This window comes from Nipponia nippon, unplaced genomic scaffold (genome assembly GCF_047370975.1).
Source record: "Nipponia nippon isolate SJK-2023a ecotype South Korea unplaced genomic scaffold, ASM4737097v1 scaffold_4, whole genome shotgun sequence".
Taxonomy (NCBI): Eukaryota; Metazoa; Chordata; class Aves; order Pelecaniformes; family Threskiornithidae; genus Nipponia; species Nipponia nippon.
Window position 1 is genome coordinate 369,417 of NW_028262358.1, and position 25,185 is coordinate 394,601.

The window sequence follows — 25,185 nt, forward strand, 5'->3', positions numbered from 1 at the left end:
AGAGCTGGGTGTACCTGGGGGCCAGGCACCTGGAAGACCTAGTGCTACTGTTAGGCACCAAGACCAGTCTCTGCCACCACGTCCCACAGGTACCGCAGCCAGCAGAGTCTCAGCCACTGGGAAGCTCTGGAGAGGGGCGGTCAGCGAGGAAATCAGTGAGCAGCATCCACAGCATGATCTCTTCTGGCTGGCCAGGGCAGGCAGGAGAGCAGGGCTGCGTCTCAAAGCCCCCTCTCCTCTCAGTGACACCCAGTATTTGGAGTTCAGCTGAATTGCAAAATGCCAGAGTTACTTCGTTCTGCACATCTGCAAGCTGTTATTTACAGAGAGGCAGCTGAATTGCTTGTAGTGGTTTTAATAATAGTTTTGGCTCTTTTAAGAGTTTTGGTTTTGCTAATTCCTTGGTTTGGTTTTCCAAGACAATGCTAGCTGCATTAGAAAAGAAGGCAGAGGCTTTTAATAAGGCTTCACATTCTCTTACTGCACAAAGCTGGGACCTGAGAGTGCATCTTCTGCTGAGAGAGAATCGGATCTGGGAAGAAGGAAAAATAGCACAAAGCCATGGAGCAGCAGGTATGGTCAGGACGTTAGCACGCTGTAACCTGTGACCAGCGCGGACTAAGCTTTGCTGGCCTGGTTTTTATGTGGGCAGCTGGCTCAGGGGATTTTCTGTCTTAATAGGACAAACGGATCCCGGTTACAAGTCAAATGGTAGGATGCTATGACTAGCCACAATCCTCAACTCAGTCCCCTCTAACAGGGATGAATTCAGACTATTGCTTGACCTCAGGGAGATCAGGGGCAAAAACATCCCATCGTGATTAAGCCTTTCACTTTAGATAAAAAGCATCCATTTATGATTTGTCCTTTCACCTTCGGTACAGCTGCTTCAGCTGGGAGCCTGGCAGTGACAAAGGCGTGATGGCAGGAACAACAAGATTTAGACAAGAAAGTAAATATTTACAATTACCTATAAATAACGGGACACGCTTAACGCCTCTAAATACCACTGTGTTTTATAGCCATCATGAATGAAGCTAGACAAGCCGAAGGAGGAGGACGTGTCCCAACACAGAAGCAGAGCTGCCTGCTGGCTAAAGGACAACGTATGGTTTTCCATGCCGGAGCCCAGGATGATCCAAGCTACATCCACTGCTGTCTGTGGGACACTCGCATACCAGCCCGGGTTGTGTTGTGGTCACCTTCTGAGCAAGCAGGCACTGCCCGCAACCACTAACGATGCTGCTAATGAGCAGAGACTCCACTAATGGGTTAAGCCTGCACTAGCATGTGGCCAAGAGCTGGCAGAGGCTGCTGGAGCCACCCAGCTCAGAGCCTGCAGTCATGGAGCTCCTGGTTCACCCACACCGTGAGAAACGCTGCAAGCCACAACAGCGGCTGTCTCAGAAGAGTGCTGGGAAAACAGCGGGTCTTAATCAAAACCACGCTCCAGGCCTCTGGATCTCCACCAGCATACCGCCGGTTCCCAAAGCCGTGTGCCGCGGCGCTGGCAGGGCTGCCGTCTCCTCCGCGCCCGCTCCAGGCGTGCGCCCGGCCGCCCCTCGTCCCCGGGCTCTGCAGCAAGGGGCGGGCGAGGGGCTCTGCCGAGGCGGCTGTTCTCCGCTGCTGGAGCGTGGCACAGGGTCCCTGTGCATCTGCACCCAAACAAGCACGACGACTTTGATTCACGTCTTCACCGCTGAGATGGAGCGTGTCACCACAAAATCAGGAGGACAGTTTTGGTAAGCCTGCGGTGGCTGGCTGGACAAGGGGACAGAGCGAGAGACAGGCTTGCAGCTGGGATTTCAGGCTCTGCCCCTGCTCTGTGGGGCTTCCCTGAGCACGGCACCTTCCTCCTCCAGCCCTGTCCCCGTCCTGCTGCCGCTGCCCATTGCTGCTATGAAGTGCTTCAGCATCTCCAGCCACAGAGCAACGCGAGGAAGACAGTAGCCTGACATCGCACTCTCTATGGACCCAGTGCTTTTAAATTGGAGGCTTCTGCCTGTATCTCAAATGATTAGACTGCTTGCACCCTGTGAAACACCGAGCCTCCGCTTCTTGTTTGATCGGGCATCATCTATAGCAGTGATAATAGGAAACAGCTTTGAACTCCTCTTTAAAATCTCACTTACAGGTACTTTTAAAGTATGTATTTATCTTAGTGGTACATGGTTTTAACTAATTTTAAACACAATCAATTTTCTTTTTCAACTTATATGGTGCAAAGAGTAAGAAAGTTTGCAGAAGTCACAATGTCCATAATTAATACTGAAGCCCGCAGCTCCCTCCCTTTTCCCAGGAGTTGTAAAGATCTCGGGACAGCAGACAGGCTTTTGGGTTACACCCAATGCTCAGTTAAAAGCGACGTTTCAGCCCAAGCTACGTGTGGCTGGGCGAAGCGCATCACTACATTGGAATAAAGCAAATAGCCTACTACCAAGTTGGAAAATATATTTGCATTTTTCTTCTCATTGAATTCAGCCCTGAAAAGTTTACAAAGCTCTCAAGTGCAGGAGTAATCCAAAATCCTCCTGCAAGCTACCTCTTGGGCAATTCCACCACAGGGCTTTTTTAGTAGCATCAGGATGTTGCAAAGTGCTAGTCGAGCTCAGCAATTTGCTGTATTAGATGCTTCATAGTCTTTGCCTTAGATTTCATAGTCCGAGGACTTGCAAAACAGGAAAAGGTTATTCCCCTTCTAGATATGGGATGTTGAGACAAAGAGTTCAGGAAACTCTCCCTAATGTCACTGTGATCTTACAGTTGTCAAAACCAGAAACCAAGTTACAGTATTTGAATCCCCCTTTAGCATTTTGACTGCAATGAGAGGCGTCCCAAGTGAGTGATTGTGTACTTGCAACCTCAAGTTACTTGAAATAAAAACAATGCAAGGAACAAACCCTTTTCTATTACTTTTGTAACAGAATAGAAAAGAAATGATGGATTGCCCTTCGGATATCTGACCAGCGAGAGGGTGGAGAAGTGATCAAAAGATGTCCTGAAACATACAGCTGCTGTAGCATTTTTGGCATGAGGATATTCTCATTTTTTCACAGCATTTGAGCGTACCTTTCCCAGAGGTCTCCCTGGAGCTTTATCCTGCGTAGATGTGCCCAGCTGACGCCTTCAGACCCGGCTGGAGCATCTCCGAGCTCCCCCTGGGGCCAGGAGGCCGGATCCCACGCGAAACAGGGCCCCACGGCTTAGCTGTACCTTGTATTCTGGCCTTAGCCCGGGGAGCAGGGACATGAGTTTCAAATCACATACAGTCAGGGCGTCTTACCAGTGCCACCTTCTTCCTAGTGAAGGAAAAGGGGAAAAAAAAAGCATTACCCATCAAGAAACAAAAGCAAAGCTGTGATATACTGCCAGCTTATTTGTGATATTTTAAACGCATAAATATCCAATTTGAGGGCAACAAAAGTGAAGAAAAAAGGAAGGTTGCCTGAACGCCACGTCACGTGGCATACGTGCCAGAGGAGTCCTGTGAAGCGGTTCAGCGTGACGACGAATTGAGACTTCTTGTTCTGCAAACGATTGCTGCTGCGCGTACGAGGGAGTCGCATGCAGAAATAGGTCTTTAATTTATACGCCCGTGCAGGCCTTTCAGAAGTAAAATACAGCGTGCAGTGCGGTGTGTCCAAACCCAGGACGGCCACGGGCCCCTCTGCTAGTCACGTCAGCCGCAGACGCGCCGGGCCTGAGCACAGCTCCGCCATCAGATGCCGCACGTTACGTTTCTCCTGTGGATCTAAGGCAGCTGAAGACGGAAGGGTATTTTAATTACCTCTGAAGTTAGCAGGAGGAAATGAATGACTTGTAATGAGCGCAGGAATCAATCACCCTGTCTTACCTGCCCGGCTGCCAAACTCGCACTCATCTGTCAGGGGGTCACCCTGCGTCCTGCTCTCAGGCAGGAACTTAGACCACGCTCGCTGTGCTAGGGAAAGCTGCTGCCTGCTGCAGCCAGTGAGCAACACGGTTAGCCATGCCGGCGCGGGACTTCCACGCTTTAAAAAGTAAAATCCTCCCTGTGCCTTTTTTCCATTCCTCGGTCACTACGGAAACAGCAAGTCTGTGGCTCAGCGCATTGCGACAGCCGGGAGTACAACAGGAGCAAGCCGTGCATAAACGCTTCCCGGCTCGGGAGAGCCCTGCGCTGCCGGGTCACAGCCCGCGGGTCACAGCCCGTCCATCGGGACAGCCTGCCACTGCCCCCGCGACCAGCGCTGCCGAGGCGGGGGCCACGCCGTCCCTCTTGCGACTCTCTCGGGCACCTTTTGGGCTGGTGGCGAGCATGCAGAGCGGGTTAAGGAAATGCAAGCACGCCTGCTTGCTCACCTTGATGCAGGTTCCTGCACTACACACACAGGGAAATAAAAAGGAAAAAGAAAAAAAAAAAAAAGATACTGCGAGACAAAAATTTTACTGCTCAAAAGCGATAGACAGAATGAATCCAGAAAATCCAGATTTATGCTCATTCACAGTTTGGCCTCATGAATTACGCTTATAAATTTTCCTAAGTTTCTCCTTTCCTCTTAATCTTCTCTACTCATGTAAAACAGCCCTCAGAAAGGGCAGAGCAATCAGACACCTTTTTTGTTTGCTTTGCTAATGGCAACAACCATTTAGCGCCAAAGCAGAGAAAGCAAATCCTTTTAAGAAGTGAAAGTATCATGACCCAAAATCTCCACCGCCTCCCATCACAAATGCGCACCTACAACCTCGTTATGGTGTTACGGATGCACCGATTTGCCCTGTAGCTCTGCAATCCCACTTCACTGTCCCATTTCCCAAGACTTAATGCACTTGTATATAAAGGAAAAACAAATTAGCTCAGGCTAATGCATTTTTCCATTGCCAGTAGGCATTGCTGGAAAAGTATATGGAGGAGATCAAAGTGATAGGGTCAGAAAGGAGAGTGTAAATGTTTATACCCTGCTAAAAAGAACAAACTACATTCCTACTGCTTGGGAGCACAGGGAGCAGGCCAAATAAGTAACCAGATCTGTACACTAACTCTGCTCCAAAGCAAGCCTACCTCATAAGGTTATTTCCAACACATTTTGCACACTTGCCTTATTTGTATATGCTGGCCCCTTATTTCACGCCTAAGAATCTCTCCAGGCCGTGCCCGGGCTGAGCGCTGTCCGAAGGGTCTGACCTACGAGTCCTCCTGGGCTCGTCCCTTCGCTCCCAGGCAGAGGGGAGCCGAGGGAAGGGAACAGGGCAGGGACCAAAGCCGCTCAGAGGGTGCCTCAGCAGCACGGCGCTGTGCCCGTGCAGGCATCTCCCTTCCCTGCCTGTGCCACCGTCCCCGCCGCGGGACTCTCGGACTGCATCCTTATGGGCGCACGTTGGGTAACCCCAACGCTTTGGCTAAGTAGCAGAGACCAAGGGAAAACTCATTCTGCCGGGTTGCTTCGGATCCCGAACAGCAGTCTTGGGAAAAACACCATGCAAAACTGTGGTGCTTACATGGGCTAAAAAATATATATGTATATTATTTATAACAAATTTTATATATATAGGCTGAAACATACAGGTACGCTCAGGAGGCAACTTCCAGAGCTGTCCCAATAAACTGTTAGAGAAACGCTTGGCCTCAGGCCCCCGTTGGACACTTTCTCCGAGCGTCAGGCTCACGGTGCAGCTTCCCACTCTGCGGATGGAGAGCGGCTGTAGGAGGGGCTGTTCTGGGTACCGCTGCACACGCCATCAGGAGTTTGGCAGTTTCTGTACTTAGGTGGCTGTGAAGCCAGAGGAGCACCAGGGATGGGTAGGAAGCTGCGTCAAGTGACGTGGCTGCCCTGAATCACCAAAATCCACTCTCTCCAACACGCTGTCGGCGGAGTTATGGCGTGTTGAGTGCTGGCATTGAGTGCTGGCAGCGTTTGAGGCAGCTGCCGTTTGTGGATGTCGAGGCGAGCCCATCCTTCACCCCGGCATGACAGGCCGTTTGGGAGCTGCAGCTTCCCTGTCTGCTCCCCTCTTCCCTTCTCCGCAGGCATCGGTGTGTGAGGCTGCTGCCACAGTTTTAAACGAGCTGGAGCTCTGCTCTTCCCCCTTTTGGCAGCTCTCTGCCGGGTCTGGACACTGTCCTGTCCACTGCAGGCATGGGGAGCCACCGGGGAGCTTCCAGGTGTGGACAGTACCCACCACCGCAGGGGTATTTGCAGAGCACTCGCAGTGCGAGCCCTGCCTGCCTAGCCCCAGGGCCACAGCAGACCCACCAAGCAGGAGCTCCTCCTGCTCACATCCATGAGACGGACTCAGCGGAGGAGGAGGAAGGCCGCAGAGCCCGCAGCGGCCTTGCCCTTGAAAGCCGTTACCTGCTCTCTCACAGGCAGCCACCGAAGGTTTGCGCTTTGCCCATCAGTAGGAGGGAGCTGGTACACCACAGCCACTGCCGCTCTTCCACCTCCTCACGCAGGGAGACGACTTCTACAGACTAGAGACGTACAACGGTCAAGAGTTTTCCCAGGAGAATGATTTTCCACTGGAAAAATGGAGATTTCACAGACTCAGGGCGTTGCTCAGGCTCAGGACACTTGTTTGCCAGAAGTAGGCAAGCTCTGCCTGCCCGCTCCCTACCTGCCAGCCACAGGCAGAGCCCCGTCCTGGCAAGGCTGCCTGCCCGCAGCCGGGCTCTTGGGAGAGGCACAGCTCTCTGAAAAGGGATTTTTAATATCCACAGGAGGGAAATTTCCCTCTTCAGGAAAGCACTTGTGCATGCACAAGTTGTCCTCGTGGAGACTCCTCACCAGCCTAGGGATTTCCCTAGGACAAAAACTTTGTTCTTGCTCTACATTTCCCCCGATGTTCCTACAACAGAATTTCATCCAAAAGTCATTTCAAACCCACAAACCGCTCATCTCCCTGCATCACTCGCTTGTTTGCTGACATTTTCCAGGAACGAGAGCAGGCAGGGAGATGTGTTTTTCTCCCGCTGCAGTCACGACACGTCTCCCATCGTTCGCCTGTTCTGCCTGCCGGGACGCAGGAGTGCGGGGGCGTCGCGATGTACTCCAGAGCCCCGAAGCTGTGGCAGAGCACCGCGACCCCAGCCCTCCCAGTGCCCACACTCACAGCTTTGCTCCCCAGGCACTCAGAGAAGCCCAAACACTTCAAGCCCAGGTCTCCGTTCAGCAGACAGCACTTTCAAGGGGATGGAGGAATTGCCTTGCGACCCTGGAGAGTACAGAGGGACCTCTCTGTACTTTGGACAACGCAACAAGTTCTCCTTCCCATTTGTTCAGTGGAAGAGACAGTGGAGACAGATACTAGAAACGGTCGGCATGCTCAGGACGCTGGTACCCATGTTGGGACGCCGGCGCTCTGTCTAGAATAGCTGAGAGCACCAGCACAGAGAATAAATCCACGTGCAAACGCAGGGCCTCTCGTTTCCCTTCTCTTTTGGCAGATAAACCAGGAAAAGATTTATCAGCTCTTGTGCTTTCATGTAAGGGCAGGTACTTCTGTGTGCCCTGTACCATCTCATCAGTCGATGCACAGTTTTCCAGAACTCCGCATGTAAATTAAAAGGTTTGCTGCTATGGCTTCTTGCTAATGTGGTTATGAACACAACCAGAGATTTTCTACACCTAGCTGGAGTCACAGAAGAGAGGATGAGGTGGGACCCATCCATCCTCGTGCCTGAAGGCAAGGGTAACTATATCCTAATGTTTGCAGAGAATTACTTAATTTGCTCTTAAAATCTGCCACAAGCTCTATTCCAGCACCTCACTGTCCTTTCGTTTATAAGCCTTCTCCTTGTGCCTAACAAACTGCCTCAAGCAAAATCTCAACCCATTCCATTCTTTCCTACCCACAATAAAAAAAAAAGTCATAGAAAACAGCAGTGTTTCACTTTGGAACTATTTTGAAAAGGAATGTAACCCCTATTAAATTCAGAGGAACTGAAGTAATGTCAGAAAGTGACCTGAATAGCACAACAAGTTATACTCTTAATTTCAAAGCTGTCTAGGGTGCTTCGCACCACAGGCACACAGAAAGAATACGCACATAAATTTGAAGAATTACAGCCCTGTTTACTTGTGTTATACAGCTGAACATCTCTGGCTGGGAACCTGCTGCCAAGAGCAACCCGTGCGGCTCAAGCCAAAGGAAAGGTGACAGGAGACGATGGCCGAGTCCCGCCAAGGCCCCCAGGAGGGTGGCTTCCACTTTCCTTTGTGGCCGGGAGCAAGCACAGCTCTGCAGACGCAGATAACAACTCAGATACCCTTTTCAGCATCTGCACCCCTTAGAGCGTATTTCTCTCGCTGCCTGCTGATGCTGGACCACAACTGAACCGCAGGAACATGCCGCTTTCTAAGCCAGCGCTGCTTCTGCTGGGCAGAGGTTGAGCATGGTATCAAGGTGCCAGGCTTAAAACAGACCTTGTCAGAAGCTGGAAGCGATACCGAGAAATTACTGTTCCCAAAGCTATTATTAACACTCAAACAGCAGATTTTTCAGGCCGTGGGCTTCTGGATGGGAGGCACACCAACAAAACAGGAGGAAACGGGGTTACCTGAATTCAGCAGGCATTACCCTGCCTGTCCCCAAAGCTGGTCCTTGTGGTCCCTGGGAGAGCTTTAGGGAAACGAGCAACTTATTCAGAGCCTCTTTGGCACCGGTCAGGAGCCTCCCTTGGGATCACTGGACATTCGTTATTTGGCACAGGAAAGCAGCGGTATTTTTTTACCAGCACAAACAGGGTTTAAGCCTTCACTCTAAACCCGTTTGCCCATGAAGGAGGCCCATCTGCCGGGCAACAAGAGAAGCCTTGCTCCGGATCTGGGACAGGCTGTCCCAGGAGCTTCCCTGCCTGGAGGACAGTGGGATCTCCAGGCTGCTTGCACTCAGGGAGGCATCATCTGGACTGAAAACCCTCCACCAAAAAATCTGCAGGAGAGGCTGTGACCGTGGTGAGCAGTTTCTGCTGGCTTGGGCTTGTTTGTTTGTTTCCCTGCTCCTAGAACAAATATTAATAGCTGTATATACTCATCTTTACAAGTGCAATCCCCCAAAGCAGCGTCGGGACCTCGTGTGAACCCGAGCGGTGACTCACATGTCCATGTTGGAGGAGACAGTCAGTGTTTAACCTACCGTGGCTCCAGATCAGGGTTTTAGCAACGTGCCTCGCAATCATGTGCCGCTTGGCGCTTTCCCTCTTCCTGCCTACATACTACTTTCTCCCCCCCAGAAATTTGGGAACGGCTTTAGAAGTTACTAGAGCTGCTACTGCCCTGCAAACCCGAAGCCTCGGTACAGCACCTGATGAGAAAGCCTGGCTCTTTACGGCTCGGAGCGCAGCGGGGGCAGAGGTCCCCGGGTAACAGCCGGTCGCGGGCAGCGGGGACAGATGCGATGGGACGACCAAGTCCCACCTGCTCCCTGCTGCTTTCTAAAAAGGGCTGTCTTGCACATGTGAAAAAGGCTCGCTCTTTCTTTTTCAAATCACTGCTGTGCTTGAGGAGATGAAAGTCATTTCCATCAATGCACAAAGTTTTTCCTTAAGCCCTTTTGTTGGGAAGGGTGACTCACTGAAATATCAATCTGAAATGTTTTCTGGAGGTATTTTTAGACAGCAGTGGTGGTGGTCCAGTGAGTCACGGCTCCAGTGCTGCCCGTTAAACTGAATGCAAAAAGCAATGGGATCCAATTTAATGGATTGCTTTCCAGGGCTGCTTCCGCAGAGCTCTGCTTCCCCAGCAGCGCCAGCTCTCACGGCCCCGTTTGTTTCTATTGCACCATGTTTAAATGACGGGTTTTGTTCTCTCCTCGTACACAAAAGAACCGAAGCAAGCATCCAAAAGCCTTCCGCCTCCAAATTACTGTAATCCATACTTGATTTGACTGCGTGTACCAGCAATTATTCCAAGCGCAGGAAAATCCAAGACAAAAGCAATGCCGAGAAGCGTTAAGAATAAAGCACTGAGAAGTGGGGAAGTGCGGAACAGCGCAGGTTTGCAGCCTCGTGCCATCTCTGTGGGGTACGCTCGCTCTGGGGTGCCCTGGGGGCCTGCCCCCCCGCTGGGACCCCCTTTCCCCCAGCTGGCACTTATCGGGGTCCCTGAGCACCAGCACTGCCCTGCCTGCGAGTTCAGAGCCTTGCTCCAGCCCAGCGGGAGGGTTACCCACGGCAGGTAGCCTTGAGTTTGGTGAGGGGACAAGCTGGGTCTCTCCCAAGTCTGGCAAGGTTAAATTCTTCAGGTGTCAGGAGCATCGGTTTCTTTTGTGAACAAGGCAAAAAGGCAGGGTACGCTTTGGAGAGCTTTTGCTATTTACCTACAATAAACCTCACACTTCAAAGGGCGGGAGCAACTTGTGGGGAGAACAAGGGAGAAGAAAGACTGCCTTGCTATCTCCTGGCACAGTATAAATATTCGGTCTAATACAGCAAGTGATCCAACGCGAGATTTTTGTTTGTTCACTTCAGAAGTGCCTACCAAGAGATTTGTTCAGGTCTGGAAACCCAACAAAGGAATATCAGTAGGAGCTCTGCATCTGAAAACTGCCGTAGCTGCTCTTTGGAGATCCCCGTTGTAATTAGTGCACGATTTCGTCACCGGGCAAACTCTTCTCTCTCCACTCCCTTGCCCTAAGGTCAGGCTAGGGCAAGCCATCAAGTTCAGCAAGGTTGCTTTTTTTTGTTTGTTTTATTTTTATACAGTGCACGATGTACAGCTCATCCAGCAGTGAATGCAAGAGCTTCATTGAAGGCACAGCTCCATTTCACAAGACAAACGTGCTCACGAGCTCAGTCCCATGCAAGAGCCAGCCTAAAATGTGAAGAGAAAGACATGACTTTGGTGCTTTTCCTTCCCGCGGATCTGCCTGAAAGGGCGGGCAGGCTGGGTTCCTTCCTCCTCAGACGGGAAGCTGCCAGGTCCTAGGCTCAGAAATGCTCTACAAACCCAGCAGTTTCTTTCATCTCTGTGTATGCGTTTGCAGCCCAGGGCCACCAAAGGCAATGCCAGGACCAGGGCAGCCACGGTGGCCAGAGCCCAGGCTGCGGACGATCTCCATGCCGTGATGGAGCTCCGCGCCCCAGACATACTCCCGAGCCTCGCACCCACCTGAGGCCCCAGCCACACCATTTATTTACAAACACAGTCAGGAGAACGGCGACCAAGAGCAAACCACACAGGATTATCAAGTTGTTTCCAGCTTAGACTCTTATTCCCTGGGGATCATTCATCGTTCCCTGCCTTCAACCCTTAATTTGAGTCAGTCACGCAATGCACAAGAGAGACACGAACAAGTCTGGCCCTGAAGGGAGGGATAAAAATCCAAAGCTCCAGCTAAGATTTATTTCTGTTTGGTCACGTAAGCCACCCTGTCTGGAGAAAGGGAGAAGCGTCGAGGCTCGCAAGGACGGGAGAACAGAGGAAACGCAAACCCTGAGACGCCCCCATCCCCGAAGCCACCTGCGGTTTTGCTCTGCTTCACTTGAAAGTTAAGTCCTGCAGGCTGGCACGGAGCATTACAAGTCACCTGGGAGGAGAGGAGCTAAAAACGGAGTGCAGGGCAGGAGATCCCCTCCAGCTTCTCTGCCCTCTCCCTCCTTGCCGCCCCTAGCCCAAAGCCGCAGGCCCTGCAGCAGGTCCCTAAATCTGGATGCCCTTTGGGTGATGCTGAACGGGGCCAGCGAGCAGCAGGTACGCCCTGTTCTTCCCAGGCTTGCCCTCGCACAAGGGGAAGCATCCCCGCCAGCCCGGAGCGGCTTCTGTGCCGCCCGCTGCTGCCGTGTGCTAGGGAGGCGTCCGGGAGCAAGGCAGGGGAGGCTTCACGGAGTCCGTGCTTTAACGATACCTCCCCAGGCTGGGTGCCTGCGGGTCATGGGGGACCCCTCGGAGCGGGAGGCCACTGCTTCCCAAAAGCATCTCGCACGGGTGAGCTGATAAGAGCATCCCCAGAGGGCTGTGAAGAGCTGCCGTAAAAGCCGTTTTCTGACATTAATTCCTCTGTAAGCAGACAGGCGAGAGCTGCAGGAGAGTTGCACGAGATCTCCCCCGTGTTACAGGAACCAGATAATCTTTGAGATCTGACAGACACCCCTGCTAAAACGAGGCATGTCAACAGGTTGCTTTCATTTGCTCCTTCTCCGCATCTCAAGACCAAGAAGATCACGCACGCAGGGGTCAGGACGGTCACTGGCCTGTACACCTGTGCAGGCAGGGCAAATCGGTCCTGTGTCAGATATAGCCTGAGAGCAAACTGCCTCAATAATCCACATCGATGCAAGAAAAACTAGAGATGATGCCCTGGGTCTTCACTGATACCAGCAAAAAGCAAAGAAATTAAGGGAAATTTTCCCTGGTAAATTTAAGTATTTCCTGGCAAGTCTCCGCCCAGCACTACTTCTTTGGACGCAGAAAGCATTAATCGCACTATCAGAAGTCTCCTGCTTCCCAGCCACATCTATGCAAGACTGCTTAGAAAGATGCTGTTAGCCAAAGCTGCTTTTAAAGCTGATTCAACCAACCAAAAAAGTTTCAGTGACACCATTGATTTCATACAATTGTTCAATAAGATAACAAAGCAGGAGGGGGGAAAAAAAAGCCAAAAAACCCAATCACAACCAGAAAAAGTCCTGAGCAACATTTGAAAATTGAAGCCATATTCTCACATCTTCAAACAACTTTAATTGCTTGTTTTACTGAAAGAACACGCGAGTTAGGTATTTTCATTTCATACATTTTCAAACACAGAGGTTCGAAATGCCCTGCTTTGTGGCAGATAGCACTTTTAATTTGGTGAAGAAGAAATCAGTTCTTTTTTTGCACGGTGTTTATCCCCGGTCCGCCTGTACCAGGTCTGGGGCTTTTCTGTGCTCCTGGCTGAACCCCACCATCCATCGCAGGCACCCCAGGGACGACAGACCCCAGCCTCCCACAAAACAGTGTTACAGCCCCTCAGCCCTGGCCTGCAAGCACCCTCACGAGCACCTCAACTCACGGCGGCCAGCACCCACCAGAGCTCCCCACAGCTCCCGGGGCCGCGCGCGCTCCAACTCGGAGCAACGCGCAGCAGAAGCAGAGGCGAAAAGCGCGGGCTGCGGACAGACAGCTGCTGGAAGCTGGATGTTACAGAAGGACTCTGTGCTGCCGGCCACCAAAAGAAAAAGGTGGACCTCGTTTTCCTACACCAAATGATTAAAAATAGCCTCTGTACAAGCAGTTTTTAAGAGATGAGGAAGATTATTAGGAAAATAATCCCGGCAGGATGCGTAGCCACGTCTGTTAAAATGGTACCTTAGAAAAACATGTGGTAAAACGATACCCATTCAAACATACGTTTCTACAAATCAGCAGCAAACTCCTTAGAAGGGCAACGTTTTGGTCTGGGCTAACACTGCTTCAGCACTTTGAAGAGTTCTGCCCTGGTTCCTTCCCCTGTTGGATTTTCAAAAGGCACCGGCTGGTGTCCTCAGCTTCTCCTGCTGTCTGTTTCAGGAAAATCAAACGCCAAACACTCACACCAAAACACCCAACTCCCCTCCTCCCCCAAAGTTTCACCCCAAGTTCTCCCTTAGGAAGACAGTATTCGAGAGCGCCACGCTGCCCAAACACACGTTACAGCCTCTATATGGCCTGAGGTGCATCCTCATGCTCCCCAATACACTGTCATTCAGGCAAGCAGTTCATCTGCCAGGGTCCGAGGCGTTTAGGGGTCCGGAAGGGGCACAAGCACTTCAGGAAGGGGTTTACTGCCGATGCGGCTTCCCAGCTACCACTGTCCCGCACGGCCACGGTCCCCTCCGTCCTCTCCTCGGCACTGAGCTCAGGGACGAGCTGACCCACGAGCAGGCTGTGCTTCCACCCCACAAAATATGGCCCTGGCCCTGGAAACCACTGTCAGCCTTCCTGACAAGAAGTGCAGCAGGAAAATTATATTAATTCACTGCTAGTTAAGGACACACTTATCTTTAGCGATGAAGCTTTTCAGTTGAAGTATACAAAACCCCACAACACCCACACAGACAGCAGAGAGAAAAAAACCTGTTTCACCAGCTCAGGACAAGAGAGCAAAAATAAAAGGACAGAAGCAGAATAGCTCTTTGGAAGACAAAAGAAAAGAGAAAAAAAAAAAAAAACAGGAAAAAAAGCAACCACAATAAAAAACCACACAAGACGACATTTTGTTCATACATTCTGAAGACTAAATATTTTGGCCTCCCTATCCCACCTGGCTGCTGACAAGAGGCCAGGTCCCCCCAGCAGCCTGGGGGAATGCCCCAACATGGGAGGAACGTTCCCAGCCACAGCATAGGAAAGGACTGAGAACATACCCAGCTCATCCTCAGTTAAGCGAATGATGACAACCGACGTGTTTCATTTGCACACAAGAGGAAAATACGGCATTTACAGGATATCCCCAGCACTTCCCGCAGACGGTGAGGGCAATGCCAGGCAGTCCCCAAGGGGCGGCCAGGGATGGCACACTAAATTCTCCTGTGCAGCCCCCAAGCAGGTAAAAAACTTGTGGCTTGTCATCAGATTGATCTCAGTTGCCCCTCTTTTGAGCAGACATTGGGCCAGAGTCCTCCAAAAGTCCCTTTAAGCCTGTTATTCTGTGACTTTGTTATCAACTGTTACGGAAGTTTGGATTCCTGCCTCTGCAAACACCTTGTGCCGACACGAGTCGGCTTTATTTCAGCCAGAAGGGAAAAGGCACAGCAAAGGGTGCAGAGGAGGCAGAGCGATGCAGGTGTAGTCTCCTCTGCTCTGTTGGACCAGACCACGTCCACCCGCCCACCGCTGCACTTCGAAGGAAAGAGCGTTTTATTCTTGAGCAGAGAACTCCAAAACACACAGCAGCACCACTTGCCCAGGTCTTCTAAGTTAGGTCCAACACCTGCAGTAAATACTGCACCCCTTAGCCCCGCCGGCCACGGGACTGACGCACTGCACAGGCTCCATCTCACAAGCATCTTGCGACCAAAGGAGCAGGGATTACAGGAATGAACATTAAAAGGTTCCCCCAGTCCTAAGCTGGATCAGCAGTAGGGAAAAAAGATTTTTCTGACAAGTGACTCCAAAAGGCGCTGGAGAGGAGCGGGCTCTGTGCTGCTGCGTGCCTGTGGCCGCCTGCACCCAGTCGGGTCAGCCTCTCATCGCGGGGCTAACGCAGATCACCTTTGCTACCACGAGTTGAAACGCTGCCTTCAGTTGTAAAGGTTTACCTGGTGCTACTGATTCTGTGCTTTGCAATGAGGACCCACTCAGCAGCAGCAGCAGCACAGCCTCCGCCTCCCCTGGCAGCTGGTTTTGGGGAAGCCAGCTCCCACGGGCCTGAGAAAGCAAACCAGGGAGACACCAGCCTGCTGGGACCTGGCTGAGAAGGTGTTCGCAGTCCCGATGGGGTGCCACAGCCTCCACACAGCACCCCGAGCCTGCTGCTTGTTTCACAGCGCCACCCGCTTTGATCTGCCGTGCCCCTTCGCAAGCGTGGTGAAAGGGGAAGGGGCAGCCCTCCGCACTCTGCCTGGCATGTGTGGCCTCCGGGCACCTTGAGGGGAGTCCAAGAGAAGGGATGCACAGAGGTAATCAAATCCCCATTAGTGACATTTATCTCTAATAGCAATCTGGGCAAAAATATGTAAAAGCAAGCAAAGCGGCATAGCCAAGAGATGCACAGTGACAACTGCCGACAGAGGCATGCTGCTAAGAGCATGGCCACGGCTTCGTTGCACAAGCCTGATCCTAACAATTCCCTCTTCAGGCCATGCTCTTGCTGGCTCCCGCATCTCTGGCTGCGGCCCGAGGCGGAGCAGAAAGCTGGGAGCGAAGGCAAGCGATCCTGGACTGGAGCCAGGCAGCTCCGTGGGACAGCTGCTGCAGCCTGGCTCCAGAACTGATCTCTTCAAAAACCAAGGATGTCCCTGATGTATACTTTCAGCTTCCCATTTCAGCCTTCACATTGTTTAATGCCTTCTACAATATTAAAGACGGCGTCACCTGGATTGATCAATAAATCAATCCAGGAGAAGCCACGGCAGGCAATGCAGATGCGCTTCTCTTTGACCCAAGTGCTGCGGTCCCAGCGTGCTTCCCCGGACACCTCAGCCTCCTGCCCCAGCTCCGAAACCACACAGGACGTCGCTTGGCTGGAGCGATACGCCCCGTCCAGGTGATCTGTGCTGGGGATGAGCCAACGTCACCCTGCATGGTGAGCTTGTCGACGTCACTTGTTCATTTACCCCGGTGACAAGCCGGAGTGCGTCCCTCGCTCCCGAGGAGCAGAAGGGCTCTCGCCAGCCCCCAGCCCTGCCTCACTGCCTCCTGTGCCAGGAGGCTCCTCGCATAAGAGGACAGAGATGCGCTGCCACGTGAGCGGGCATCTTGCCACGCTTCCCCTTCAGGGGCTGCCCCAGAGCCTCAAAACTTAAAAGCTTCCTTCTCATTTCCAGCCTAAACGCTTTGTAGTCAAATTGTATTCATTTGCTCTGGTGTTTTCCATCCCCTGAAACAGCTCCATCCTTCCATGGAGTTCTCCCTCGCTGCTATATTTACGTATTTTTATTCTGGAAGCATCCCGTGTGACTGCCATTCGCAGGCAAGGAGGCACAGCAGAGATTCGTGGAGGCGACACTGGAGGATCCACCTTTCTCTGTCCTAAATCATTCCTCTGAAGATGTCTATTCATTTCCCAAAGCCGCATTCAAATAGCATCCAGCTCAATAAACCCAGCCAGGAACGATGGGGCAGGACAGCGAGTTTCCATGGTGGCAGGCGACATTAACAGCTCCTCACTGGAGCCCTGCACCCCCCCACCCCGGCTGCGCAGGGACCGGGCAACCCCCGAGCGCGAGCTGGGCCGGGGCACAGCGGGCGAAGGCTAGGCACGTCTCTCCTCCTGCCGGTGCTGGGGCCGGCGGAGCAGCCGGCTACACTGTTGGCTGGTAAGTGAAAATCAGGCAAAGTGCTTCTCAGCTTGCCTTGAGCCAGCTCACGTCCAGAGTCTCTCCTCCCTACATAACTCTCCTTGCACAGGAGTTTGCGAGGACTTTCTGTAAATCCCTTTAAAAGACTTCAGCTTGGAGCTGCTTGCACCAGCATCCCTCTCTACACCACTGGCAAAGCAGAGTTGCTTTCGCTCTGCAAACTTTCCCTATTACCGTAGGGAAAGAGCTTCACAGGCTCCCCGGTTGCGTCAGTCGGGAGCGAGGGACCAGCGCTGGCAGGCAGGGAGGCACAGCGCGGGCACCGACCGAAGGAGCTACGCTGCTGCTTACCTGGGCTTTCTCTTCCCAGGCAAACCGCAGGAAACCAGAACGCCTGTCTGCTGTAAGAAATCGAACAGTTTCCCCTACAAGACATTGCGGAACAAGCAGTTGTCACAGAACGTGTGTGTTTGACGTTCTTTTTTCACCAAAATACAGCGGAATGGGAAGTGCATTTTGCAAGTGCAAAAAAGCTTTTTTGTTTAACTCTCAGCTGAGGCAGGATTCCTGCGAGCCAGATGTTCCCAAGTAACAACTCCCATGCGGCTGAGAGCCATCGCCGATGGAAGCAGCTTGGACAGACACATTGCCACCAGACCCACGGTCCCAGCAGAGAAGGTGCAAAAAAACCCCAACAACCTCTCTGGATAAACAAGAGAGCAGGAGGCCAGTTTTAAAGGAAGGATCAGAAGAAACCAGCTTATTGAGCCTAGCGGGCCAAAGGCTGGAGAGGAGGTGGTGCTGGCGCGGGAGGATGGGACGAGTCTGCTCTTTGCCGTGCCAATTGCATGCCTTAAAGCACGCCAGGGTTTTTCTCTGCACTGCTCTCCAGCCTTGAAAAACTTCATTTTAGCATGATATTAAAGGGTGCTTTAAAACGGACTAAAAGCCACCCTAGTTTATGGGAAAACTACATGAAGGTGGATTTTAGTGCAGTGCGGTAAATGATTTTGAGACTGAAACCTGTCGTCATGCAGCCACTAATGCGGAATAGAGAGCTACAGGCAACGTTTCAAACAGGGAGCCGCCGAGAACTGCAATCTCTATAAATCAGACCACTTTTAATTCATTACTCGCGCTGCCCTCTAAGATTGGAAACTGCGAGCTCATCCATTCAGCCTTAATTTTGAACACTCAGAGATTTTTCTTTTTGAGCACTTACATCAATAGTCATAAGTTATTTCACTTTTAATCCATCAGTGCTTACACATCAAATTAAAACCCTCCAATCATTTTTCCAAATACCTTGGGCCTGTCGTAGTAGCATCATTTCTTCATGCTATTCCACCCTTAAAATTCTACTGTTTAAAGCAACGTAGCCCTTCAATTCAGCATCTGAACCGAGACATTTGCGAGATACCTACTGATTAGGATTTTTTTACTATTAAAATTATTGTCTTTTCCAGAAGTCAATGAAAACGAGCAGTACATTTTCATAGGACCCGCAACATAATTTCTGGTTACCGAAGAGATTTCCTTGGGGAATTTTCTATTGAGAAAATAAAAATAACTTCTAAAGAAAAATAAGACCTGCAGTAAATTGCTCAAGTACAAGTGTGAATTTCAATACATAATAAATTTGCAGCCGCCCCATTGCTTGTCAGTACTTTAAACAGAAGTTATGGAAAATACTTGTATTCAGATCTGTACTGCGTTGGTACCTGCTGGGCATCTCAAGCAGGAGAACTCAACGTGCCTTTCTGGCAGGCCTGTCTGCTACACGTGAACCCGACGGGGTGCTCGCAGACACCCGACCAAGAAGCGTTTGCTGTAATTTTATGAGCACGTTTGCTGTAAACGCACAAGCGCTCGGTAGAGCGCAGCTACACCGGAGGTGTGGAGAGACTGCCAAAAAATACGTCGAACTGTAAATAACCAAAGCCATAACCAAACCCACAGACTAATGAGGTTCCTTTGCTTGAAGGCTGTAACGCTCATCCTTACTTAGCATATTCATTATTTCCATCGCACACAAAGGCTTCCTCGGCATTTTACCGAAGGCAATGTCTCTTGCGGGATGGGAGGCGAGAAGACCACGGCAGCCAAGGAGCAGAGAGAGGCTGGCTCTGGACGGGGGCACCGACCCAAGGGGGTGTTGGAAAGCCCAGGCAGCACCCCCAAGGCGTTACTGCAGGTCAGTCGAGGCCGAGGCAGACCCCAAACCACCTGCCCCCATAGGTTTGCCTACAGCTCTTTAGCCTGAGGGTAGCCAGTGCACGCCTGGAGATAAGATGCTGCAGGGTCTCTGAAAAAGGGACTGTTTTATATACAGCTAGGAAAAACTGCCTAGAACCCTCTTTGCCAGTCACCTTCTGGCTGTAGCCCCGAGTCACAAAGTCAGCACCGGCAAAGCTCCCTGCTCCGTGAATCGGGGCAGGAAAACAGAGCAGCAGCAGCAAGGAGGTCTGAATCCATAGGAAAGGGGCTAAGTGAGCAGCAACTTACTCAACACTCAGGAGTTTCATCCCCCAACATTTATAAACGCAGAAGGAAACCCACAGCCATACCTTTTCACTCAATAAGATCATTTGCAGCGTGTTAGGAAAGAGTAAGAAACATTCCTCTGACTTCAACCTTGGTCTGTTCCACGGAGAGACTACAAGACCTCACCAGGGCACGGGAGACGAGTCAAGCCTAAAACACACCGGGCAGGGAAGCAGAGGGCGGCGTTCAAGTGTTCCCGTTTTTGCTTGCAGCTCACTGCAAGCAAGAGCAGCCTCAGGACAGAAACCGCCTTTCTGAGCCTCCCCTAAAAAGCATCAGTATTTACTCTTTTTTATTTTTAAAATTATCATTCAGGTTTTGTTTGGCCTCTGCCAGCCTACCTTTCAGGATGCAAAGAGGCTGCTGGATCTTCTTCAGGCCAATGCAGTCTCAGGAACAAGCTGCAGAGCGGACAGCACATTTGGAACGAGCTGGAGCAAGCAGGAGAGCGCAGTTAGACAAAATGAGCCTGGGACTCCTTTCCTCAGCACCAGGCCAGCGCCAGGCCGGTGGGCAGCTGCTGCCTTCCTGCCTGCAGTTGCTTTCCGCAATCTGTTAAGCACAAACTTGGCAGCAGGCTGTGGAGACTGTTCCCAGGTAGGGATGCTCCTACAGGGACCAGGCACCGGAGCAGGAGCAGTTCCCTGCTCCCTTCTGTCCCAAAAGACACCACTTGTACCTGCAGGTGAAAAAACACCTGCTGCAACAAGGATGTGACTTCATGCAAGCTAAATTGCTTGCAGTGGCCAGATTTAAAACGATGTCAATTCTAAAAGGCAAGATTAAACAAAACCCTTCACCCCAAGCTGGCTACTCACAACTCACTTTTATGTGCCAGCTGTGGTCTGCCAAATCTTTACTTGCATTTCAGTATTTAAAAAGCCGAGTCAGTGCAATTGTGAACCCCTCCTGCCTCAGTATGAAAGATCTTTTACTAAGGAAGTAGTTGTAAGCAAAAAGCTACAAGGGGAAAACTAAAAAAAACCCCACCCTATCCACAGTTGTCCCATACTCTGCAGCAATGTAAATATGATGAGCATTTAGATTAAGGACAACAAACATCAAGGAGTTCGCCTTATTACTAGGTAACGACAGCTGTGCCATCAGTATCTTCTCGGGGGTGGCCAAAGGAAAGGAACAAGACTGAGGCATGCCTGGCAAGGGCCTGTCCCACCACAGTCTTTCCTAGCCCTAAGTGCTTAGTGATTTCCCGAGCTGGAAGTTGTCTCTGAACCCAGTGCAAAGCAGCCACCAATGGTTTTAGGCCACAAATTTGTTTAATCTTTTTTTTAAAAGCAGTTTTTGTTTCCGGCTTCCCTAAAATGCCAAAACCTGGAATTTAGGATTTGTCTGAGCAGGGGCTGGGATCTCCCTTTGCACATCATAGAGAGCTGGAGAAAGGTCTGAGCAGCTCCACGGCTTTGGGCAGCCAATGCCTCCGGTAGGACCGCACACGTCCTCCTGGGGCACTTCTGCTCTTAGGCCTCAGAAACCAACACACCGCAGACCTGCCCAACAGAGCCCAAGCCAAACAGAGGCACGCCGAGATATTCAGGTATTTTGCAGCGGTTCTGTTTTTGCAGGAGGCACCACAGCCACTGGGGCAAACACGCTTTGTAACAGGTACCACCACCGCTGAAAGAAGGCAAAGACCCAACTACCTGTTGCAATCTTTTCTTTCAGCCTGCCTCAGCTTGGCTGGAGTTTCCTTGGCTTGAAAGGAAACTTGACTTTCTTGGTCACCGCGTGCCACTTCTTGGCTCTCGCTGTCAGCCCGCAGCTTGAGGGCTGTCCTGTCTCCCAAGACCCTGATGCTCCCCATCAGCTACGCTGCTGCATCCCAAGGACTGAGCAACGAAGTGTAACGCGCAGCAGGCGCTTGCCTAGCACCGCTTGTTTATTAAACTCTTCTCTGTTTTTTAAAAAAAGTTTACGAAATAGATGTTTTTCACATGACAAATGACTGGCAGCTGACCTTTTCTGTTAATAACTTAATTCATGTGGAAAGAGCGGACTGCCCAACGTGGTGCGACGCAGAGGTCAAGCAATAAACCACACTATACACCATGGAAACAACCAGCATACGACACGGTTGAGCAAGGCTCTGAACTTGGTGCGTGCTTGGGTAATTTTCAGAATTGAAGCTTAAGTTTAAGGAAAAACCCCGATTTATTTTTGAAGTGGACGATACGTACCAACAGCAAATGTTCCGCCTCAGCCTGCCCACAGGAATCTTTTGCCCAGCAGCTGCCTGCAAACTTCTTACTGCTGCTATGAGACATGAGCAACTGGAGTCCAGCAGCCTTGCTTGGGTCGTTTCAACTCCAGCTGCGTGGGTTTCTCATGTCTTGCTTCTCTTTCCCCATTTTCCATCCTTTTCCAAAGTACTAGGGGAGTGACATTGAGGGGAACAGCTTCCAGGTCTCCTGTGAGCCCTTCAATGGTCTACTGGGGCTTCTTCATGGGACACCGCTGAAGGCAAACAAACAGAAATGTTACTCCAGGCAGAGGAAAAAACAGGATTCTTTCAGGTGACAGAAGGAAAAGGATCTTGTTGTCACAGCATGAAAATCAGTGCTGAATTATCATTTAACATTCCTAAAACGTTCAGCTTCCAGACTTTCTAATGCTGTTGAAAAGATGGGACTGATCAAAATTCTCTTTTTTCAGCGCACATCCCCACACGTGGTATTTCAGCAGCGTGGCAGCAAGGCCAGCAGTTGCTGAGTGGCAATGCATTTTTGCGTTATTTTCTGAGGTTACCTTCTCCTTCCCGGTGTGCACCCAGCACTAAAGCAGAAAGCTGCACTGATGAGCCCCCTTGCTGTGGAGCGGGAAGCCTGAGGGAGCAGGGGCCCACCTGAGCCCAGCTGCTGCGTTACACAACCACCTCGTTTTGTCCGCAGCCCGGCTGAGGAACAGCACTGTTTCACACACGTCTGAGGCTGCTCTCCCTGAGCCCAGGGAAAACAAACGCGGGCTTGAAAGTTTCTGTGATTCCTTTTGAAGGTCCGTCCTGAGCAAATTAGCTTCTTCCTAGAAACCTACTCAACACCTTACGCAAATTCATTCAAATTAACGTCACATAGATGACATGACCCTCTGTAAAACAAAAATCATCCCCCATCTCTGACCACCAGGGAGGTTTGTGGATTTAAAAAGAAATAAAGAAAACCGCCCCAGCAGCTTTCTAAGCCATATTTGATATTGGGTTGTATAAATCACAAGCCAGACTGAACTGCATGTATAGGAATATGAAAGAAGGGTTTGATTAACAGCTTGGTGAAGTTGAGATCTAACTGCATAGCCAGCTGAGGGATTAATTATCCAGATGATAGAAATACTGCTCTCTTAGTACCAGGGCACTATTTCCATATGGGCACGTGGGTATGTTTGGCAGGTTGAAATCAGAACTATCTGAAAAAAGGGCAAGGGGGTTGAGGGGACCGGGGAGCATCCGCACGTGGCGTGGCATGGCTCAGGCTGCGGTCTGCTGCGCGGCCGGGAGGCGCAGGGACCGCCGGAGGAAGATGCGGTTCTGGTCCCTCTCCAACTTTCACAATGTTTTCCATTTCAGTTCCTGGGGATTATGTGTTATTTGGGTATTGCAATGTCCGGGGCTGCTCGGGAACGGCAGGAAGAGACACAGCCGTCTCCCCCAGCTCTGGAGAGCACGAGGCAGGGCTCTGAGTTAAGTCTCCGCTGCATCATAAGACCAAAATTTTACATCTCCTGGGCCAAGCTGAAGACAGCGGTGGCAGGGCCAGGCTGAGAGATGCACACCTCTAGGCAGGGGGAAGAGGTTTCACTCACTCCCAGGTTCTGGTTGTTGGCAGCACAGTGTAAGGTGGCACAGCTGCATGCAAGGCTCCTGCTCAGTTTTGTTTTCTTTCAGGTGTTGCTGCCCCATAATGAAGTGCCCGATACCAGCACAGACACAGACCTCTAATTCCAGCAGGGCAGGGGGCATGAGAAGCCATGGCTGATGGGGGCTGGTTTATACAGGCCAGTGCCAGCCGAGCTGCAGGCCCTGGGGCACGAGGGACCAGTGAGCCCAGTCCGTACAGCCACAGCGCACAGAGCCCGACTGAACTTTTAGGAGAGGCCCACGGGAGGCGACAGGGATGCCAGACAGTTGATAGCTGTCTGTACATGCAGAGATGTTTGGGAACCTTGCTCTGAGATGCTGGAGAAGAGCGAGAGGAAAACCCGCAGAGCAAACACCTCCCCTGCCATCACTGTGGGTGACTGACCGCACAGGAGCTGCCACGAGCCCGCATCAGCATATCGCCGTTTTGCAATCAAGAAAAAGCTAGGAGGTCTTGCAGGAGAGGAAGACGAAAGAGCTGGACATGTTACCTGCCCAAACATAAGTGTTACAAAGTGCTTAAATGAACTAAAGCAAGAGCAAAGTCATTTTTGCCAGCAAGAAAAGCACAAGCCCTTCTACACATTACATATTATTCTCTTCACCCACAGATGACATGGGGACAAGAAGAAAACTGCTGCTTGAAAGCACCTTGCTCCATTTCAACAGACAGAGCAGCAATATACCTCCTCGTACTAACTAACAGAGCCCACAAACACATGAACCTCCATGTAGTTAGTCTTGGGTGACGATGACAGTTGAGTTTTAATGAGCCCACATAGACTCCGGCCAGCCCAGGGCTTCCCAGCTCTCGTTGGTGGCAGTGGCTGTGCCTGAGCATCGTTAGGTGCCATAACTTTCCAGTGGTCACCAAGTTGGTGATGTTGGGTGAAGCGAGCTTAAGTACAAACCCCATCAAACTCACAAGATGCCAAACTCAGCTGTTCGTTTTCATACGCACCGGTATGAACACCTCCGTTAACGAGTGTGAGCAGTTTGCATCAGAACAATACCAGATACAGGAGGCAAGGTTTTCTTTAAAGGGAAAGGGGTGTCATTGCTCATTTCCAAACATCATATTTAGACACCTGAAGAACAAAAATATAGAGCACCCAAGAATTTCCAATATTTTTGAGCAGCAGCAGCACTGGAACATCCTTAGGGCTGGAATATAAACAATCTGAAATTTGTTCCCAGGAGAAGTTACTGAATCGCTCTGATGAACAGTAGTTTGTCTACTGCCAGCTTTTCAGTTTTTGACGCGAATCATCTGGCAGAACTGAAGCAAAATAAGGGAACCAATGAGTAAAAATACACAAGCGTTGTTAGCAAAAATTAAAAAGAAACCAGTCTACTTTCATCAACTTCAGGGAGCTAACAAATTTTTTAAAAAGCTTGAAATGCACATCTCTCCCTTTCTGCCTAGGTTGATGCCACCTGCTTTCCGGGGGGTGCGTTCGGAGCAGAGCACCCCGAGGCTTGCTCTCTAGCCAACAGAGGTGAGTACACCCAGTAATCTCCACTGATTACGAAAAGCAGGTAGGAGCAAGTTTACTATCTAAAGTTAGGTAGGATTATGGATGCTCTTCAAATTTCAAGTTTAAATTACATTTTGAGTGCCTGGATTTAGGTGTTCTGTTTTGAGAGAAAAGCTCAGATCTATACAACTTATTACTTACGAGCCTGAGAAAGTACTTTGAAATACGATGTATGTACAGATCCGTTTCTGCCCCCTTCCCCTGAGAGCAGACAGCCCTGAGGCTCTCTCCCCAGGCCCCTGCAAGGGAAGTTTTGAGCCAGTGGCAGCAAATCCCTTCCCCTCCCTCTGCATCACGTTCTTCCAAACTTCCTACCGCTTGCAAGTGCAGAAAGGAAA

General features: G+C 50.9%; 1 long non-coding RNA gene across 2 annotated transcripts in view; it reads right to left on the reverse strand.

The window, feature by feature from the left end:
• Nucleotides 1-3,063: 3,063 nt before the first annotated feature.
• Nucleotides 3,064-25,185, reverse strand: part of LOC148053049 (uncharacterized) — a 50,369-nt gene continuing 28,247 nt past the window's right edge. The window contains exons 3-6 of one of the 2 annotated variants that reach the window (XR_015708788.1): nucleotides 21,637-21,913; nucleotides 19,783-19,872; nucleotides 19,465-19,591; nucleotides 3,064-3,299 (exon numbers count right to left, since the gene is read on the reverse strand). This is a non-coding gene — a long non-coding RNA (uncharacterized LOC148053049). Of the gene's footprint in view, nucleotides 3,300-10,327; nucleotides 10,791-19,464; nucleotides 19,592-19,782; nucleotides 19,873-21,636; nucleotides 21,914-25,185 lie in introns of those variants that run through there. The other variant, XR_015708790.1, reaches the window with a different exon arrangement.